Source organism: Peromyscus eremicus, chromosome 9, assembly GCF_949786415.1.
Source record: "Peromyscus eremicus chromosome 9, PerEre_H2_v1, whole genome shotgun sequence".
NCBI lineage: Eukaryota > Metazoa > Chordata > Mammalia > Rodentia > Cricetidae > Peromyscus > Peromyscus eremicus.
In genome coordinates this window covers 98515242-98522586 of record NC_081425.1, presented here as the reverse complement: position 1 = coordinate 98522586, position 7345 = coordinate 98515242, and the positions used below count along the sequence as shown (strand labels likewise).

The window sequence follows — 7345 nt, the reverse complement described above, 5'->3', positions numbered from 1 at the left end:
ATGTCTTATTTTGATAGTTGGGATTTGTAAACTATAGAATTTGAGATATACTCTCACTGTTGCTAGCATTACAAAAGATTTTTTTTCAAAATGAAACCTGAAACACCATATTTCAAGCCATTCCCACCAACAAAACACAACCACAGTGTGTTTGTAACTTTATGGTCTGTATTATTGCGTATATTCTTGAGAGAACTCCCATTGCAGCTAAACGTCAGTGAGAATTCTGGTTCCTGCCGTTAATTGTATATATTTTATGATTTGAAGGCTTTCCCCCAGGTGAAATACTTCATGCATTTCAAACTTTCTATTTTCTCCACTCCTCATTGAGTTCTGGGGACAGCTTCACAGGAGCATGTTCTCGGGGAGATGGAGCTGGTGGCCCTACACAGCCACAACAGATTGTCACCGGAGTCAGAGCCTAGTGTGCTACTGGGTATTGTCCCCATTGCTGCTCACTTGTCTTCTAGCTGTGTCTGAAGTCAAGGCTGTCCTTTCTGTAGAAGGGTTCTCAGCTGCAGGGGGCAGGGCAGAGCACTAGCAAAGGCTCATCAAGGTTTTCCAAGTCTCTGGTAAGTTTTCCTGAGAGGGATGATGGGTAATCATAAAGCTGCATTCACAGTTTACATTTTTCTCCACCTCTCCTGATCTGCTTCCAAACAGCAACCAGTGCTACTTGTCTCCTTTGTTCTTGTTACTACTTTCCCCACCATAATCCTGAAGCCTGGAACATTCTCAAAGTGGGTTTGGAATGGGAACAGGTAAACAGTACATTTCCCTCTCACTTCTAAGCAAAGATTGAGACTTTGTGAAGAATAAAAAAGGAAGTAATGGTTTTATTCACCCAGAGAAATATTTTCTAGCCAGGTCTGGCCTCTTGCTGGTGCTGGTGATTTTCTGATCCTGTCCTTCTCACGACTGTGGAACTAGTCATAGCTCATATGAGGATGTATCAAATCAGATGAAGAATGAGGTCAACTGAGCCAGTATAATTTCGAGGAGTCTATTTGTGCAAATAATTCATAAATGAGGCAGCTACAACCAGCAAGAGTTCAGGAGCGTCACAGTGAAAACCCAAGGGGCATCTCTGTAGGGTGAACATGGATATGAAGTAAAGGAAGCAGCTGATTGGTTATATTACACAGCCAGCGTATTTGTCTAGCCCAGTGGAACATTCCTAGTTAGATAATCATACATCTGTCAACTGCTTCTGATTGACTGAGCTCAAGATCTGTTTCTCTCTAATAGGAATTTACAAGAAATAGTTCAAAAGCTTTGCTTATGTTTGTGAATCAGGCAGTTAAAGTTGCTTTGGGGAGTGCGTTAGTCATCTCTTCAGCATGGTAACAAATAACTGAGGTAATTAACTGCACAGGGAAAAGGCTTCTAGTGACTGGGTTTGGGAGGTTTTAGGTGTCTCTGATGGCGGTGCTGGAGATGGGAAAGCGTGTCGTAGCTAGAGGGCATGATAAAACAATCACTGTCCGCTAGGATGGGATGTGAAAGGGAAACAAGAAGAGATTGGACCTTACCATGCCTTTTCAGGACACACCCCAGTAACTGTAAGGTTCCCCACTAGTTCCCATCTCATAAAGGTTCAACCATTTTCCATTGCTTCCACTCTGGGGGTCCAATATTTAACCAGGAGCCTTTGGGGGAAATTTTAAAGTCAGATTCTAGCAGGACTGATAGGCTTTGGCTGGTTAGACACTCTCTGGTTTGGTTTTATTTTAATTTACTTTAATAACTTCATAGGGCCAATGACCCAAGTTCCTTAGGAAACAAATGACATACAAACAAGTGTGTGTGGGTTGGTATTGTGTACATATGAGTACGTATGTTTGTGTGTGTACATGCACATGTGTGTGCTAGTATATGTGTTGGTATTGTGTGCATGTGTGTTTTTGTATGTGTGTGTATGTGTATGTGCATGTGTGTATGTGTCTTGTAGCAGTAACTTTTAGATAAAAAGAAATGTAAAAGACAAGATTACCAGGTACAATATGTAGAAATTTTCTGGAAAGCTAAGGGTTGTTGTCAGTTGTTTTTGCTCTTTTGGGGGGCCTGCCATCTAGCTCCCAAATAAATCACACACAGAGGCTTATTCTTAATTATGAATGCCCAGCCTTAGCTTGGCTTGTTTCTTGCCAGCTTTTCTTAAAATTATTCCATCTACCTATTGCCTCTGGGCTTTTTACTTTTCTTCTGTAATCTTACTTTCACTCTTACTCCATGGCTGGCTGTATAGCTGAGTGGCTGGTTCCTGATGTCCTCCTCCTTCTCTGGCTACTTCCTTCTCCCTCCCAGATTTCTACTATTAATTCTTTCTGCCTGCCTCACCATTGACCACTCAGCTCTTTATTAGACCATCAGTCATACAGGCAAAGTCACACAGCTTCACAGAGTCAAACAAATGCAACATAAACAAAAATAATATTCTACAACAAAGTGTTGTTGCATATCTACCTCAAGTTTTCCCCCCACCTCTAGTATAACAGAGTTCTAGTCAAGTGCTCTACCTGAACCCTGATTTGAACTGGCTGCAGAAAAGGACACTTGTGACACACATAAAGAGTTGTTCAATGTGGTCTATGAATTAGCTGATACTAAGACATTTTTTGTCACTATGGTCAAAATGGTTGGATGTGATCTGGTGATAGGATTAAAAGCCAATAAATGGCTATTACTCTACAATCCCCCTCCCCCAGCTATAGGGGATATGCAGGAAGGGACAAAGTTGGGTAATATGCACAAGAGGAGATGACAGGCATCCTAGTAGCTAGGGAGACCACATGCCAGATTCCTCTTTCCATCTTCCTGTCCCCCTTTCCCACAGTTGCTCTCTTTCTTGCCCATGGCCTTCACTTAAGTCCTTCCTTGGGAAATCTCTTGTATTCTTTCCTGTTCATTATGTTTCAGCTTTCCTTCATCTGGGCTAAACTCAGATCTCATTGTCTGTCCTTTCCATGAGCACCCACTGGACTCCGCCTGAGGTTGCAGGCTATTATTGCCTAGTGGTCAGCACTTGGCCCCATATTTGTCTCTCTAGCTGGACAAGGTAAGTTGGGTCTGTTGCCTGCTTCATACTTTATGTGCAGGAGAAGCTTACAAACTGAAAAACCCACCTGACTCCTCTGTCCCCCTCCCCCCAAAAATGTATTCAGAAAATTCTATTTGCAAAGACAGGGCTAGTCCCAACAGAGCCTGTATCACTAGAGGAATCAGTAGACAAAGTGAGTACAGGCAGGGATCCTGAAGGAGCTGTAGGTAGAGAGTAAGGCAGGGATCCTGGAGGATCTGTAGGTAGAGAGTAAGGCAGGGATCCTGGAGGATCTGTAGGTAGAGAGAGTAAAGCAGGGATCCTGGAGGATCTGTAGGCAGAGAGTAAGGCAAGGATCCTGAAGGATCTGTAGGCAGAGAGAGTACAGGCAGGGATCCTGAAGGATCTGTAGGTAGAGAGAGTAAGGCAGCGATCCTGGAGGATCTGTAGGCAGAGAGAGTACAGGGAGGGATCCTGGAGGATCTGTAGGTAGAGAGTACAGGCAGGGATCCTGGAGGATCTGTAGGTAGAGAGTAAGGCAGGGATCCTGGAGGATCTGTAGGCAGAGAGAATACAGGCAGGGATCCTAGAGGATAATGAGTGGCAAGATTTTGTTGTATCATGACTTAATCTCTTCTGAGATGCTTGGATGATAGATTGGGACTCCGACAGAAAGCTGTCAAAAGAGAAAGGAGGCAGAAGGGGAGGAAAAGTGAGGGAAAGAGAGGGGGAAGAAAGAAGGATAGGAAAAGGGACAGGAGGAGAGGGATAGGGTTGTCCTTTTTTACCTCACATCAGAATTTCCTGGGATGAGGACTAAATTCCAACTCAGTTGCCTCCTAAAAACTAATTAAAACATACCCTCTGTGGAATGGGTGATGAATCTTTTTTTTTTAATTTTTCTCCAGGATCTATCCAGATGATAACAGCCACAGCCAAAGCCAGGAAGCACTGGGCTGTGACTCTCTTTGCCTGTCTCCAGAACTCCAGGATTCCATGGAGCCATTTACAAAGCTGCCAGCTGTTTCCTGTTGGCTGTGCCAACCAAGAGAACACACTCGTGGGTTTTTACTTCTGTAAAATACAGTCAGTAGTTCCAACAGCGACCAAAGGGAGAGTCTTAAAGCTTTATTCTTTGGGAGAAAAATTAAGATCTGTTATCATTTTTCCAGGGGGAAATTCAGAGGCATAGATAGGGGCTCTCTGCAGAAAAAAACGGGGTTAGATAGTCAAGTCAAATTGCTCAGGAAGGGACGAGAATGTGGAAGAGATGGAGCTTAGGGTGGGTGGGAAGGGGAGCAAGCAAGAGAGAGGGGACGGAGCCCCAGGTTGTGCAACTACCCTTGGGATTCATAGTTGAAGGAAGCCTGAGAAGAGTGGCTGCCCAAGGTCCCCACCTACCCTGCCCTTAACCTCAGGACCAAGTGCCCTCTCCTTGGCAGCATGAGTGAAGCTCCCTTTATTACAGCTGCTCTCACTCAGAGGGCATATCTTGGTGGGTGCGGCTGCGAGTGAAGAGGGCAGATGTGGGTAGCTTAGGGCGCCTATGAGAAGAAAGGTGCACTAGCCAGAGTAGGGACCCCTCTCATATTCCTGCATCAAGGGTCTTCCTCCAAGCCTCATGTGAATACTTTCGGTTCTAAGTGACCAGAAGCTGGGAAAAATTGCTTACACGATATTTATGGTATATAAAATGACATGTTTGTTTTTCTTCCTAATAGCCATTCTGCTCTGAGGCTCAGCTCACGAAGCTGAATCTATTTCTGGCTTTCCACAGAAAAGAGTCCTGAGGCTCGTATGCCCCACGATCTTCTTTGACTGCCTCTGCTCTCCTTGGCTCTGCCTGCTAGCAATGCTCCGACCTGCTTAGCAGGGCACTGGGATGCCTGGTTCAGTGCTTTTCCCTCTGCCTGCAGCCTGTGTATTCCTTTAGGTATTCCTTCCCATCCATGGCCTTGGTCTTTTTGGAGAGCTGGGCTGGACACAGGATGTGGTGCCTGCTAGAAACCTAAACCAACCCATATCCGATTCTTTAGCTTACTTGGAGGGACCAGGGTAAAGCTTTCTTCTCTAGTTGGAGCAGAAGCTTCAACTCACTCATTCTTGGCCTCGTGCTTGTATTGGATTCCCCCGTGAGCTATAAGAAGCACAATGATTGGCTATGAGCTCAGGATGCTAGTTTAATTGGGCTGGATAAAGGCTAGGTAGCCAGACTTAAAAGTTCCAGGTGACTCCATCTGTAGCCAAGGTTGAGAGCTACTGCCAACACAATTCCTCTTCATTACACACAGAGAAGTTTCACAGCCCAGCTGCCTGTGGAGAATGAGCAGTTAGTTAGCATCAAGACAGGATGCCAAGCTACCCACCTGGCCAGATCCAGGTCTTCAAAACCTTATGCATAGTGAAAGCAGTAGGTAAGTGTGCCCTTGGGGAGACAGGGGACCACTCATCTAGGCTTTTGAAAACAAAAATGTACTTAGTCACTTAACAGCAAAGAAAGCCCAAGTATTCAGGATCACAAACCCCTTTCATCTTTTGGGAGTACAAATCAAGGTTATTTCTAAATGAAGTTGTGAATAAAGAACCATTCTGCTATGTTTGTTGATTTGTTTGCACCTGCCTTGAATGCCTACCCCATAAGGACAGGTGTTATGTCTGTGAGTTTCCTGCTATACTCCCTATTTATAGGATAGAGCATAGGATACAGTGAATTGTTGGAAGAACTGTGAATGGATAGATGGGTGGGTCAGTAAGTAAATGAGTAAGTGGATGCATGTGTGGGTGGATAGATGATGTGGTTGGGAGAATTGATGGTGGATGGGTAGGTGAGTAGATGTTGGGTTGGTAGGTGGGTAGATGGGTCGGTGAATGGACATGTAGGTGGGTGGGTGGATGAGTATATGATAGGTTAGTATGTGGGTAGGTGGGTAGATGGGTAGGTGGATGAGTAGGTGACTAGGTAGGTGGGCAGATAAGTGGATGGAGGATGAGTCAGAACCACTGCCTCCTGAGCCATTCTGGAAGACCAGCCTCATTTGTTCTTTTCAAAAGCCAGCTTTAGTAAGGGACATATGAAAGCAGAGAAGCTCATAAGTTCAACCTGTACAAGGACTTGAATCAGGTGCCTCGTTAGTGAAGCAGGTAGTGTGTCAGTTTCATGAAAAGGGTAGAATCTTAGGGCACGGGTAAGTATTACTTTACCTATTCACGTGGTCACAATTTAAGATTTTATGAGTGTCTGCCATATCAGCCGCTTCATCTTGTGATACTCAGACTCCATAAGTAAAGACCAGGAAGGAAGCACATTCTTCAGAAAGCCATCAGCCTCAAAGAATGACCTTTTAGACACAATGATTTGTAAGAACAGAAATAAATGCTGCAATGAAAAGGATAAGGTTTTCTTTCATTCCTTTTCAGCTGTCTTTATTCCTAGAGGGAACACCTTGAGCTGCCTTTTATCTCCCCATTGTACAGGACTTCCATCTCTAAGCTGTACAGAAGGGTCCTTTAGGAGAGAGAGACTTCTGAGTAGGTGGGAGTCAGGGAGAGTGGGGTGGGAGGCCTTGAGAAAGCTGTCATCAACTGTCCTGACTTGGTTCCATTCCTGTTGCTTCTAATCAGCAGGCAAGGCCTGTTGGATTCTTATCTGTCTTCCTTGGGGGTGAGCAGAAGATAGTTCATGTCCAAAACGTGCCTGGGACCAGCCTCAGCGGTTTTCAGGGTCTTGAAGGGCAGGGATGTCTGGCAGGCGCAAGAAAAGACTGGGACACAGGATTTGGTGCAAGGTGATGGTCTTGTCAGATCTGAAGATGTGCGTTTTCTCCGCCTTCTTCTCCTGATCTGATTCAACCCCAGTCTTTTATTGTAATAAACAAGGAAATGGGGGATGAGAAAATTCAACAGGTGATTGGGTTCTTCACAATAGTTTCAAAAGTTCTTTTTGTAAATCAGCAAAGTGTACCCCGTGCCCCTTGATTGCACATAGAAGTTCCCAGGAAGAAAGCCAAAGTATACCAGCTTATTCTTTGGCAGGTTAATAATTATCAGCCCCAGAGGCCATCTACTTAAGGTTTCTCAGAAAGCACAGAAATACAAGCAATGGTTTAAAGTACCAAACTGCCAGCTTCCTTTCAGCCTAAGTCCTTTTTCATCTCTCTGTAATTCTTCAAGTTGTCTTCTAACTAGTCTGGACAACTCTTGTCTTCTATCCTATCTGTATGTCACTCCATCTACAGTTTTCTGCCACCAGCATTTTGGGCTTTTCCCATGACCTGCATAACAGCTTTAACTCCTGCCATTGTCACA

The 7345-nt window shown here is 44.6% G+C and overlaps 1 long non-coding RNA gene across 1 annotated transcript; it reads right to left on the bottom strand.

The window, feature by feature from the left end:
• Positions 1 to 5207: 5207 nt before the first annotated feature.
• LOC131920158 (uncharacterized) lies at positions 5208 to 6885 on the bottom strand. Its single transcript, XR_009381523.1, has 2 exons — positions 6242 to 6885; positions 5208 to 5353 (listed from the first exon to the last, which is right to left on the bottom strand). It is a non-coding gene; the product is annotated as an uncharacterized LOC131920158 (long non-coding RNA).
• Between the last annotated feature and the right edge of the window lie 460 nt (positions 6886 to 7345).